We start from the raw sequence: 15,240 nt of genomic DNA, 5'->3' as shown, positions 1-15,240 counted from the left end.
CCAGACGCTGATAGCTTTTTTTTAAAAGATATTATTAAGTAGGTTAATAAGTAATTTTTAATTTATATTTTATATAAAAGATATTTAATTAAAAATAAAATTTACTATATAATTTATTAATAGATAATATTAAATATTATTAAAAATTTAGATAAATTATTTAAATAATTTATTTATAACTAAAAGAAATTTAGTTTTACAAATTATTAATTACTATTTTGACAATTATGTAACGACCTAAATTTGCTAATAAGATTTAGGGCCTTGATTAGCGTACCTGGAGAGCAATAAGTGAATTATTGTTATAATATGTGAATTTGTGTGAATATGTGATTAGTGATGCATGATTAGGTGAACTAAATATACATGTGGGCCCCGTCTGGTTATTAGGGGCATGATTGTAATTTTAGCTCGTTGAGGATATAACATGATAATTGTGATATACTTGTGATATATCTGTGTTGCACGATCCAAGACAGTCCTAGGGAGCAATTAGCTAGAAAGTCACAACGGGGCCGAAAATCCGACTCGGGGCGAGCCGAGGGGTATTTCGGGCATTAGTCATTTTATGGGGTTATCGGGTTATGGAAATAAATATTCAGAAATATATTTGAGGTTAGAATGCCTAGGAGGGAATATTGGGGAAATTTACCATTTTGCCCTCAGGGATGTTTTTGGTACCCCGAGCCTTGAGGTAACCTTATAGACTTAAGTTAGATAAAATAAAACATAGAATCACTTGGAACTCTCTAAACCGACCCACTCCCTCTCCCTCACTCGGTTTCTCTTCTTCACTTGAAGGCTTAGTGACATCTTGGAGGAAACCAGTCAAAACTAAGGAATTGGAGCTGGGATTTTGGGAGCTTGAAGCTTGGAAGAGGTGAACTTTGGAGGTTGAGGTGCTAGTGGAAGCCTGAATTCATCAGCTGAGGTAAGGGGCCTAACTTTAAAATCCCTTGAGTTTCAGTAGAATTATAGTTAGAGTTGTAAGTTGCATGTGAACCAGAATCATGAGTTAAATTTTGTTGTGGGTTGAGTTTATAAGATTGTGTTGGATTTGTTGTGGAGCTTAGATGATGTGGTAGGGAGGCTCAAGCTTAATTTTGGGTTTGGGTATTGAGTTGGGATGATTTTAGAAGGATTGGCTCGAAGGAAATGCAGGGAAAATGGTAGTTTTCTAGGTTTGGAGGTGAGGGTCGCGGCCCGTGTGCATGCAAGGCCTGGGGAGGCCACTGACCATGGGGCGTGCCACGGCGCTTGGCCAAGCATGTCGCGGCCCGTGTGTGTTTCCAAGGAGGCGTTTAGCCTCTGTTTTGAGGCAAGCCGCGGCCATTAAGGGGTTGGGCCGCAACCCTAGTTCAAGGTGCAGGGTATTTAGTGGGATTTGACTTGGGAACCTAATAGTTAAGGCTCGGGACGGATTTTATCACTCGGATTGATAGAATTCAACGTCTCGGATATTAGAATTATGACTCAAAGCTATTTAATGGATAAGAACTTGATGGGTGGATATTGTTAATGCGTTGTGACTAGGGTATTGGCGAGGCTCGGACTAGGGAACTATGCTCGAGACATCGGTGCTTGTGAAGCTCGGGACACATGTACGAAAACTATTGTTCCCGTACAGCTTGTGTTGCAGGGCTCAGCCCTAAATAATTGTGTTGCAGGGCATGGCCCTTTAATTTCATTTATATGTGTTTAAATATCTATTTAGTTATATTATGTGTGTCTATAAATGGTGGAACGGCGATGGCCGGGAACGGCGAAGGCCGAGAACGGTAAGGGGTCGGGGGCAGCATTTAGCACGCGGAGTGCGAGTTGCCAAGGCGAGACCCCAAGGGATACCTAGGATATCCTTACGGTATAGACCGCGAACCCAAGGCCTGGTAAAGCGCCTGGGACGGCATGGTCGTACATGTATAACCTGATCATGGTTTGATTTTTACGTCAAGAGTTTGATGTGCATTTATTATCTGCTTGTGAAGGTTTTCTTGCTGGGCTTTGGCTCACGGGTGCTGTATGGTGCAGGTAAAGGCAAGGGGAAAGTCGATCAACCTTTAGTATGGTGAGGGTGACGAGCGGCGCGTACATATCTGGTCTGCCTGGCTACCACGGCTAGGGGTGCTTTTGGGGGGATGATTGTACTGAACTTAAGTTTTGTCGTTTACTTGACTCTGGTTACATTTTGAGTTGTAAATATTTCTAAACAATGTTTTTTGGAATCCCAAATGTTAAATGTCTTATACTTTTCAATGTAAGGTTTATTTTCAAGTTTATGACTCTGATTGTGATTTAATTACACTTTTGCCTAAAACCTCGATTAGCGAGTTAATTGCACATTTTAAACTCACTTAGTAATGGCTCTAAGGCAGTAGGGCGTTACATTTTATTTCAATATTAATTAAATTTATACGTATATAATTGTTATTAGTTTTAAAGGAAAAAAAATTAATACTATTTGGTGTCTTATAATCTTTTCTCACCTACTATTTTAGAAATAAAAGTTTTTCTATTAATTAAAATCAATTTAATTTTGAAATTTAAATTGGTTTTAATTAATTGGTAATAATCACTTAATATTAAAATTAATCCTAAGTGATTATTACTAAAGTTTAACTATTAAATCTAGATCACTTATGTAAATCTAAATGTTAACTCTTAAAATTCTAAGATTACCAAATTTAGAATCATTACTAACAATTACTAATTAATTATAAACTATGTTTTTCCTAGGTATTAAACTCATTAGTAACCCTAAAACATATTAAGGTAATCTAGACATGTTGTTAATGTGACATTACTCAATTTAACTTGTTGATCGCGTTTTTGGCCAACAACGTGTAGACGTCAAAACGACAAAAAACCTTCAAGAGAAAAATACGACACAGACAATTTTTATAGTGGTTCAGCCCCAAAGTGTTGGTAATAGCCTAGTCCACTTAGAGTTATGATTAAGAATCTACACTCAAGATCAGATGAACCTGAGTCAACTAAGTTTCTTCAGTGCAGATCAAAAGAATACAATATTTCTCTCAAGATACAAATATTCTCTCTGGAAAATTAGAATCTGAATCCTTTCCATGATGCCATGAGCTTTATATTTATAAGCCCAGGATCGTACAAATGCAGTCCCTCATAATCGGGATCTTTCTATTATTCTTTCAATATTTAATTAATAATAATATCTAAAATACAACAATATTCGATTCTTTGGGATAAAATGAGAGATTTCCGCGCAGGTATGGCCGATTCTTGCTGAAGCCGTTACTGTGATCTTTTGCGTAGCACTGTTCTGTTTAGTCGGTCCACACCACACCCAGAAGGAAATCTGAAAGGCCAAAACACTTCACTGGTCGGCCACATCCTCACTGGTCGGCCAGGACAAGTGACTGGTCGCCCAAACACATGTCCGGTCGACCAAACACTTGACTGGTCGGACAAGCACCTAACCGAGCACCTGACTGATCGGACAAGCACCTGACTGGTCGGACAAGCACCTGACTGGTCGGACAAGTACCTGACTGGTCGGACAAGCACATGACTGGTCGGTCATGACACTTGACTGGTCAGTCAAAAAATCTTCACCGGTCTACCGGATCACTCCTAAGCCAGATCACTGAGCCATTCCTTGCCATTTGTCACTTCTAATGCACGTCATCATTTTCAAATTTTGGGGATAACATAACTACTTAAATCTAATTCACATTATTTGTGTTCATTTATGGTAGAAAAAAATATATACTACTTTTTTATCCCAGGAGACATGTTAATGAGAAAATTAACATTCATACATAGCATGTCATTTTAATGGTGAAATGAGTGGGTGGTTCCTATTATAAATGGCATGTGAAGCAATCATATCAACATGTTACCAATCATACAATATAATTCAACATTAGGGTATTGATCGGGTTCTCTTTGTTAAACAAAATTACAAAAATACACCAAGACATTTTGATTTTTGTTCAAAAGTATCATTTTATTAGTCTTAAAGTTTAAAATTAATTAAGTTTTAATTAATATTTTCATGGATTTATTGTCATATATTTTATATTTGGAAATATTAATTTTAATTTAATTTGTGTTAAATTTTCAGAAAATAAAATGTATTTTGACACAAACAAAAAGAAAGAATAAAGAAAGAAATATAATTGAAAAAATGATGATAAAGTGGTATTTTTTAAGGTGACTTAGGCCCAAAACCGAGCCCAGCTCAATCTTTCAACAGGTGCACACGCTGCCATGTGGCAGCAGGCCATTTGTCCAGCCAAGCCGCTACCAGCCGAGCCACCTACACCAGCTCCACCAGATGCTTGACACGTGTCCCCTTCCAGCCACCTGCCTAACGCAAGCCAACTTCTAGCCGAGCCGCACGCCTGCCACGCCTCCAGCCGAGCCGCGCGCCTGCCGCACTTGACGCCTGACACGCCTCCTTGACTAGCCAACCAAGAGACGCCACACGTCCCACTGCCTGGCGACTGTCCCCCATGCTCCTGCAGCGCCAGCTACCGAGCCAATCAGCTTCCGCCACGTGGCCCAGGTGTCCCCCAGGACCCAACACCACTTGCCCCACTTCCATCAGTTTTTATGCCACTTTACCACTATTTTGTACACGATTTACACATTTTTGAGTCCTACTTCCACTATAAATAGAGAGCCAAATGGAGAAAAAAATCATCAGATTGTGGAATTAAAGTGGAGAGTATATATTAATTTTAATTTAATTTGTGTTTAATTTTCAGAAAATAAAATGTATTTTTGACACAAACAAAAAGAAAGAAGAAAGAAAGAAATATAATTGAAAAAATGATGATAAAGTGGTATTTTTTAAGGTGACTTAGGCCCAAAACCGAGCCCAGCCCAATCTTTAAGCAGGTGCACACGCTGCCACGTGGCAGCAGGCCATTTGTCCAACCAAGCCGCTACCAGCCGAGCCACCTACACCAGCTCCACCAAATGCTTGACATGTGTTACCTTCCAGCCACCTGCCTGACGCAAGCCAGCCTCCAGCCGAGCCGCACGCCTGCCACGCCTCCAGCCGACCCGCGCGCCTGCCACACTTGACGCCTGGCATGCCTCCTTGACCAACCAACCAACCAAGAGACGCCACACATCCCATTGCCTAGTGGCTGTCCCCCATGCTCCTGTCGTGCCAGCTTCCGCCACGTGGCCCAGGTGTCCCCCACGACCTAACACCACTTGCCCCACTTCCATCAGTTTTTATGCCACTTTACCACTATTTTGTACACGATTTACACATTTTTTAGTCCTATTTCCACTATAAATAGAGAGCCAAATGGAGAAAAAAATCATCAGGTTGTGGAATTAAGGTGGAGAGTATAATTAGAGAGAAAAACATTCTTTTTCCTATTTTTCTTTCATTTCTTTTACATTTCTTTGAGTGAAAACAATGCCTATTTTAGGTTAAATTCTCTTGTGGAAAGGCTAGAGTAAAGTTCATATTTCACATTATATTCTTAATATATTGATTCTTTATTTTGTTCTTCATTTCTATATCTTTGTTACAATTAAATTTATTTTCTTCTAATTTTTATTTTAAATTTATTAGTGTCTTTTACATAAGTCTAGTCATGCTCTTCTTATGTAATTTAGGCTCTTAATTTAATTTAGGATATTTGTTATATTATATGCTTTTTACTGCATTCTACCATTGGTATTTTGTCGCTCTAAGGTATATAATATGATAGGTTTTTAAAATTAGAAGTTAGTATAATTTAATTAAAGAACATATTTTAAGGTGAGCTTTATTATATATATTTTTTCCAACTATAATTAATGGTGTAGAATTATAGTTGAGTAGAATGAATCAATTTTATTAATATATATATATATATATTAGCATGAATGAAACTTATGCCTTCCATATTTTCTTTCTGATTCTAATTCCTCGATTTTGTTTATTTAATGTTTAAAAAAATATATTCTTTTTCAAAGTTTAGTATTTCTAATTTACTAATATTTCTTTTTACTTGTATTTTACCTCTCTGTAGATACGACATAACTCGATTACTACTGTGATTGCTTAGAAGTTATTGGGTGATATCAATTTTTGGCGGTGTTGCCGGGGAGGTAATTCTACAATTAAAGGTGTGCATAGTAAATTAATTTTTTTTCTCTATTTAAAAAAAAAGGTAGTATAATTTTTTGTTTATTTCTCTTTTATTTTAATTTTCATTAGTAATTTTTTTATTTATTCATTTATTTTACTTTACTTTTAGGTTTAGAATTTATTTTCTAGATTTAGTTTTTTTCCGAAAAAGAAAAGCATAAAATTTTAAACATAAATTTAAAAAAAAAAAAAAATATTGAGAACAATTTGTGTAATTTTGGAAATTAGTAAAATCCAAACTTGTTCTGTCTTAGAAAAATTGGTTCTTAAATAAGGTCTGTGTTAGCATTACCCTCCAAGCTTTTCTAAGAACCTCAGGGAGTTCTAGAAAAGCTCTTGGATCTAAAGTGGTACCTTGGCAGCCTTCCCAATTGGCCTGGGAACATTTTTGGTGTATACTTATTACACTGTTACACACTTGTGCTTATAATATTTACAAAATAAAAAAATATTTATGCCACGAAATAGAGACACACTAGGGAGATTCGTGAGACAACAAGTAGAAGCCTTAGAAAACTCTCCTAGTTCGTCGTTTTCTTCCATTTGGTCAACACTCCCGATTCACCGAGACTTCCTGAACCACCCACGATGGCTCATCAAGATGAAGTCCAACCAAGAATGCTACAGGATTATTTACATCCTACGCGTACAACCACACCTTCATGCATAATGTATTCCAACAATATGCCAAATTTCGATTTCAAACCCTACATGATTAACCTCTTACCAACCTTCCATGGGTTGGAAAATGAGAGTCCGTACGTGCATATACAGGAATTCGAAGATGTGGTGGCTACATTTAACAACCGAGCTGATGTCACCAACATTGTGAGATTGAAATTTTTTCCTTTCTCTCTCAAAGACAAAGCAAAAAGCTGGTTGTATTCCTTAAGGCCTAGATCTATCGGAACATGGGACGAAATGACAAAAGCATTCTTTGCCAAATATTTTCCGCCCCATAAGACTAGCAGCCTTAAGAGACAAATCTCTACCTTCACCCAAAAAGACCGTGAAACTTTCCATCAGGTCTGGGAGAGGTTTAGAGATTTGATAAATCAATGCCCACATCATGGATACGAAAGTTGGCGTCTGATCAGCTATTTCTATGACGGTCTCACAACCGGACAAAGACAATTCGTACAAATGATGTGCAATGGCGAATTCCTTCAAAAAGATCCTGATGAAGCTTTTGAGTACCTCGACGATCTCGCTGAAAAGTCCTACACATGGAATGGACCGAGTCCTATGGACAAGCCACGGTCAACTGGAATCTACCAATTAAGGTTAGATGACAACGTCAAAAGCCAAATTGAATCATTGAGACAACAATTAGAGGCTTTCAAATCTCAAGAAGGTAGAGGAATCCTCATGGCTGCAAAGGTAGAGACACGAGATCCATGCTTCATATGTGGAGGGACGAAACATCAACCGCAAGAGTGCCCAACTCTTGGTGAGTTAAGAGGAGGAAATGAGGAACAATGCAATGCTTTAGGGGATTACAAGAAGCCTTATAACCCTTTCTCAAACACTTACAATCCCGGTTGGCGCAACCATCCAAATTTCAGCTGGAAGGATTCAAACCAAGCATCTAGAAGCCAATGGAGGCCTGAGCAGCAACAACCACCAAAAGCATACATTGCTCCTCAAAATAACATGCATTCAAGTAATTCTCTTGAGAATATTTTGCAAATGCTTGCGCAAACACAAATAGCCTCAACTCAAGAGCTGAAATCTTGTTTCACACAAATAATAGAGGAAATGAAAGACATAAAAATCCAAATGACGAAGCTAAACACTACTTTGGCAATTCAAGAGCATGGTAGACTTCCCGCTCAACCTCTAATCCATCAAAAAGGGCAAACACATGGCACAAACCTCCTCCTCTCCAGATACAAATTTCAAAGAGGTTAATGCCATCTCTACTCGAAGTGGTCAAAGTACGGTTTCACCGTTAACTAAGACAACGAGTACGTCAATGCCCGCTCCAGGTGATGATGTGCCAATAAGCATTCCAGTAAATGTTATATTCTTTTATAATATAATGTAATATTATATTATTTTATAATATAATGTTTTAGATCAAATAAATGTGACATAGAGTGTCACATATTGCAACATATAATAGAGAGTTACATTATTTGGATATATGTGAAATATCCAAACATGTAACATATTTGGTGTTACAAATTCATCACAAATTTGTATCTCTTAAATATCACCCATTATTGTGTAGATTTGTTGTTACACAATATTGAGATGAATTTCTTAAAGCCATATGAGAAATGGCTGATAGAGATGTGATTTTAACTCCCATATTGTGTATGGAAGTTACAAAATCAAGTGGGAATAAATTGGAACGTTTTGAAAAAAACTAAAAAAATTGGTTGCTGAAAATGACCAAGGGCCGCGGCACTTGAAACAAGCGCCGCGGTCCTAGTGGCTGACAGCTTCATACAAATTTGGTTTTTATCCAATTTTGAACGTTTCCAACAGCCAAGTAACTCCCAAATCTCTATTTTAATTCCATAAAACATCTAATTAATCATTGGTAATAGCCATGGGGGTTGGTGGAATTTGAAATTCAAAGGGTGTCTCAAAACTCTATAAATAGGAGCCTAATGCTCACTTGTAAGATACAACATTTCTATCCATTAGAGCACTTGGCTAGAAACACCTTGAGGCTTGATTATTCCAGAAAGCATTTCCAATATCTGTGAGAGATTCCTTAGTGCTTGAGTTAGGGGGAAATAAGCTTTTGGACAAAGGTTTCAAACCTTGTTCAAGTTGGTGATCCCCAACACTCTTCACTTTGGTTGTGTGAGTGAGAGTTCTTAGTTCATTGGTCTTATTCTTATTCTTGTTCTTTTATTCTATTGCTTTTCATTTCTTCTATTATTCTCTATTTACTCTTTTATATGTATCTTTTGTTTTAGAGTTGTAATCTCATATATATCTTTCATTCTACTACTTCTAGTTTATTTGTATCTTTTTGTCTTAGAGTTGTATCTTCTATTTCTATCATCTTCTACCTCTTTCTCTATATTTACATGTAATTTTTGTCATAGATTTGTAACACTTTTTAATCAATAATATTTATTTGTAATATTTAGTTTAGAGTTGTAATTATCTTACCTAGATCCATTGAGGCAAATACATATTTTCCTAACATTCAAAAGCTTAACCCCATTGTTTGTTTCAATGGAAGGTGAGACTATCAAAATCATGAACCAAGACCTAGTAGGGTGGAATAGGTTTCATGGATTCAATTGAACTTGGTGGTAAGACAAGGTAAGTGTAAATTTTATATAATAGTGATGAAATTTTATTTCATGTATTAGCATATTTTCCAAATGTTGATATATGAATAATTGTGTAAATGTTAACATGTTAATATAATATGAGATACATTGTAACATAGGTTACACATCTATTTGTGAAAGTTAAATCCTTAGAAGTGAACTTTTGAGAAGCTCTACATAATCTAGTGATTGTTAATCTTATGTGTATGCTATATGTGAGATAGCAGTACATACATTTGACATGAAAATTATGTTTTGAGAATTTATAAAGCATGATAATTAGGTAGTTTTTGACATGCCTATATATTTATTTTGTGAATCAATAGATATGTGAATTATTGTATGATATTTGTGATATACTTGCAATATAATTATAAGATTCAAAATGCATGCTAATACGATGGATATATGTTGACAAATTATGTGAAATTTCTTTGAGACATAATTATGTTAATATATAAAAGTATATTGATATATACATGAGAATTGTCATGATTATTATGGTGTGCCATATAATATGATTATTAAGGTGATAATTATATAAATATGTTTTATCCTATATTATTGCAATATGATGAGTTACCATTTATTTGGTAAATAAAGAGAATTATTTGAGAAATTAAAATTTCTCATTTAAGTGTTGACCATCTCAACTTATGAGATAAGAAAAGATGAACCTAAAAGGGTTACATCTTTTAATAAGTATCTTGCTATTGCAAGAAAAAATTGATCAAGGTGGATTCAAAATTGTCGGATGACATAATGACTCAATATACTTATAGTCTAAAGTGTGGTGAAATGAAATATATTTGAGAATTATTTAGTGACAATAATTCTTAAATATTCAATCTCTCAATGAGGAGACATTACAAAATTGGAGAAGCAATTTTGAATCTTTATACCAATAGTGAATAAGGTTGAAGATAATTTTATTCATTCTTGTTAAAGATGGTAATATGTTTTAAATTAATCTCAATGAGGAGATAATGTTAAACCAAAGCATTAAAAATCAAAGTGTTTAAATAAATCATTGAGGGTTTATTTTCTTTGATTTAAGTGTTTAAAATTGACATCCTCAAATTGATTTTGATGAGAAAATCAATGGATGTCAAAATGATGTTTTCAAAAGAATCTCAAAGAGACTCTTAGAAAACGCACAAACGTTGTTTAAGTGACTTTGAGATTATTTAGACAACTAAAAGTGAAATTAGTGATTATTTGCTTGAGAAATTTTCACATGGTGTTTTAACAAGAGGTGGTAAAATGTATTTTCTTACTTTTATAGATGATTTTAGTAAAATACCTATGTGTTTCTTTTAAAGCATAAAGATGAAACTTTTGATGCTTTTAAATTGTATAAATTAGAAGTTGAAAATCAACTAAATAAAAAGAATAAGGTGCTAAGAAGTGATAGAGGAGGAGAGTGCTTCTCTAATGAATTCAATACATTTTGTGAAGAAAATGGTATAATTCATGAGTGCACTGCACCTTATACACCACAACACAATGATGCTGCCGAAAGGAAAATAGGACTTATCTAGAGATGATAAATTCTATGTTGGTGTTTTCTAAGTTGAACTTCAACTTATGGGGTGAAACACTTTTAACCGCTTGTCACATTCTTAATCGAATACCGATGAAGAAAAATGAGATATCTCCATATGAGTTATGGAAAGGAAGAAAACCCAACATAGGGTACTTCAAAGTGTGGGGGTGTCTTGCATATTGCAAGAAAAACAAACCTAATAAAACAAAGTTAGGTTCAAGAGCCATAAAGTGTGCTTTTGTTGGTTATGCCAACAATAGTAAAGCTTATAGACTATTTGACTTAGAGTCTAATGTTGTGATTGAATCTAGAGAAGTTGAATTTTTTGAGAATATGTTATGTGACAACAATTCTCAAGCTTCAACATCTCTAAAGGAGAATTTATTATATGAGAACAATTCTCAAGCTTCTACATACAAAGTTGATTCTCAAGAGGAGAATTCTCAAAAGGATGTAAATCAACCATTTAAACCTAGAAGAAGTCAAAGGCTTAAAAATCATAAAAGTCTAGTAGTGGATGAGATAGATTCTCAACGAATTTCATTCTACATGGTAGAAGGAAATAGAGAGGAAGTCATTAGGAAAATTCCTATTGTACTTTTCGTTGAGGATGATCCTAAGACTTATAGAAAAGCTATGCAATCGAGAGATAGTGCATTTTGGAAAGAAGCCATCAATGATGAGATGGATTCCATTCTTTCCAATAACACTTGGGAATTGGTAGACCTCCCACCGGGGTCTAAGCCAATTGGGTGTAAGTGGGTATTTAGGAGAAAATACCACACTGACGGTACTATCCAAACCTTTAAAGCTAGATTAGTAGCTAAAGGGTTTAGGCAAAAAGAGGGTATCGATTATTTCGATACCCATGCGCCTGTTGCAAGAACAACTTCTATAAGAATTTTGTTCGCTTTAGCTTCTATACACAACTTGTATGTTCATCAAATGGATGTCAAAACGGCATTCCTTAATGGTGACCTCAATGAGGAGGTCTATATGGAACAACCTGAAGGGTTTGTCATACCAAAATATGAACATAAAGTTTGTAGACTTGTAAAATCCTTATATGGATTGAAACAAGCTCCTAAGCAATGGCATGAGAAATTTGATCAAGCCATCATGTCTAATGGGTTTAGACATAACAATGGAGACAAGTGTTTGTATTCCAAATCTTGTAAGGGATATGTGATCATTGTTTGCTTATATGTGGATGACATGCTTATTCTAAGTAATAACATGAAAGGGATTGAAGAAACAAAGAGGTTTCTATCATCAACTTTCAAGATGAAAGATCTTGGAGAAGTTGATACCATACTTGGTATCAAAGTAAAGAAACATAGTGGGGGTTTTGCGTTAGAACATGCCCACTATGTTGAGAAAGTATTGAACAAATTTAACCATCTCAAGGTTAAAGATGCCAATACTCCATTCGATCATAGTGTAAAACTAGAGAAGAATGAAGGAAGAGCGGTGGCTCAATTAGAGTACGCTAGTGCTATAGGGAGTCTAATGTACACTGCCCAGTGTATTAGACTTGATATAGCATTTGCGGTAAGTAAACTTAGTAGGTTTACAAGTAATCCAAGTGTGGATCACTGGAAGGAAATTGGAAGAGTCCTAGGTTATCTTAAGAAAACCAAAGGACTAAGCCTTCACTACTCCAAATTTCCTTCGATATTAGAAGGATATACAGATGCAAGTTGGATATCCAATCTTGGGGAAAACTTGTCCACAACTGGTTGGGTATTTACACTTGGTGGAGGTACAATTTCTTGGGGTTCCAAGAAACAAACCTGTATATCTCATTCCACTATGGAAGCAGAGTTCATAGCTCTGGCTGCTACCGGCAAAGAGGTCGAATGGTTAAGGGATCTGTTGATAGAGATTCCCCTAATCAAAGATAATGTATCTACTATATCGATACATTGTGATAGCCAAGCGACATTGGCTAGAGCATACAGCGGAGTGTATAATGGGAAGTCTAGACACATTAGTCTAAGACATGGATATGTAAGAGAATTGATTCAAAGAGGAGTCATCTCAATATCCTATGTGAGAACAAGTGAAAATCTAGCGGATCCTTTCACTAAGCCACTAACAAGGGATTTAGTGGCTGCATCATCTCGAGGGATGGGACTTAAACTCCCTAAAGAGATTCACGATTGATGGTAACCTATCTTAACACCAGTTATTCAACTAGTGTTAGGTTCAATAGGTAACAACAAGTCAATCAAGTGAATATTAGTTGTACTCAAAAGAAGTCCCATCTGAGATATTGAGTACTTGTTTGTTACCAAGTGGAGAGTTAAAACCAAAAGGTTTTTTAATAGAATTCAGTATTGTAAAGACAAGTATTTTTGGTAACTAAATACTGTAAGAATTCTACCTATATGGACCTAGGGGTGGTGCCGCCTCTCATGAGAATTGGGACTATTCTCAAGAACGTCCATGAATGGAAAGTGCACATGGCCATTAATGGTGCAAAGCGAGACATAGAGGTCTCAAGTGAACATCACAAAGGTGTGTGTGTTATCACCGATTTGTCATCATGAAAAGATGGTTCAATGCCTAGTGCAACAAAATTTTCGACAAATTTTGTGATAATTACACTATAGTAAAGTTCAAGTTGAAAAACACTTTACTTTATGCATCAATGCAATGACTCCTATAAGAGAGAGTTCTTATTTAATCAAGTGGGGGATATGTTATATTTTTAAATATAATGATTGATTAAATAAGTGTTACAATAAATGACTATTTAATCTAGTGGGGGAATGTTATATTATTTTATAATATAATGTAATATTATATTATTTTATAATATAATGTTTTAGATTAAATAAATGTGACATAGAGTGTCACATATTGCAACATATAATAGAGAGTTGCATTATTTGGATATATGTGAAATATCCAAACATGTAACATATTTGGTGTTACAAATTCATCACAAATTTGTGACTCCTAAATATCATCCATTATTGTGTAGATTTGTTGTTACACAATATTGAGATGAATTTCTTAAAACCATATGAGAAATGGCTGATAGAGATGTGATTTTAACTCCCATATTGTGTATGGAAGTTACAAAATCAAGTGGGAATAAATTGGAACGTTTTGAAAAAAACTAAAAAAATTGGTTGCTGAAAATGACCAAGGGCCGCGGCGCTTGAAACAAGCGCCGCGGCCCTAGTGGCTGACAGCTTCATACAAATTCGGTTTTTATCCAATTTTGAACGTTTCCAACAGCCAAGTAACTCCCAAATCTCTATTTTAATTCCATAAAACATCCAATTAATCATTGGTAACAGCCATGGGGGTTGGTGGAATTTGAAATTCAAAGGGTGTCTTAAAACTCTATAAATAGGAGCCTAATGCTCACTTGTAAGACACAACATTTCTATCCATTAGGGCACTTGGCTAGAAACACCTTGAGGCTTGATTATTCCAGAAAGCATTTCCAATATCTATGAGAGATCCCTTAGTGCTTGAGTTAGGGGGAAATAAGCTTTTGGACAAAGGTTTCAAACCTTGTTCAAGTTGGTGATCCCCAACACTCTTCACTTTGGTTGTGTGAGGTATCTTTTGTTTTAGAGTTGTAATCTCATCTATATCTTTCATTCTACTACTTCTAGATTTTTTGTATCTTCTATTTCTATCATCTTCTACCTCTTTCTCTATATTTACATGTAATTTTTGTCATAGAGTTGTAACACTTTTTAATCAATAATATTTATTTGTAATATTTAGTTTAGAGTTGTAATTATCTTACCTAGATCCATTGAGGCAAATACATATTTTCCTAACAGTAAAGGCACCTTTTCCTCAAGCGTTGAAATCCACTAGAAAGGCACTGGAAAATCATGGTTAAATCCTAGACCTTTTAACACAAGTGAAGATCAACTTGACATTGTTGCATATGATCAAACAAGTGCCGGCTTATGCCAAGGTTATCAAGGATTTGTGCACCGTTAAAAGAAAGCACCATGTCAAGAAAACTGCATTCTTGGCAGAACAAGCTAGCGCGGTAATTGACTGCAAGACATCGCCTAAGTACAAAGATCTTGGTTGTCCCACCATCTCATGCCAAATTGGGGAGCAGGAATTTGGTCAAGCCCTTCTAGACTTAGGAGCAAGTGTAAATCTCATGCCATATTCAATATACTTGCAATTAGGTCTAGGAGAACTCAAGCCCACATCTATGGTGCTACAACTGCCAATCGATCAGTTAAGAAACCTCGGGGAATAGTAGAAGACGTTCTGAT

The 15,240-nt window shown here is 35.6% G+C and overlaps 1 non-coding gene across 1 annotated transcript; it reads right to left on the bottom strand.

Moving 5' to 3' along the window:
• Positions 1–7,099: 7,099 nt before the first annotated feature.
• LOC133787308 (small nucleolar RNA R71) lies at positions 7,100–7,206 on the bottom strand. Its single transcript, XR_009872337.1, has one exon. It is a non-coding gene; the product is annotated as a small nucleolar RNA R71 (small nucleolar RNA).
• Between the last annotated feature and the right edge of the window lie 8,034 nt (positions 7,207–15,240).

This window comes from Humulus lupulus, chromosome 6 (assembly GCF_963169125.1).
Source record: "Humulus lupulus chromosome 6, drHumLupu1.1, whole genome shotgun sequence".
NCBI lineage: Eukaryota > Viridiplantae > Streptophyta > Magnoliopsida > Rosales > Cannabaceae > Humulus > Humulus lupulus.
This window is presented reverse-complemented; position numbering and strand designations above follow the sequence as displayed.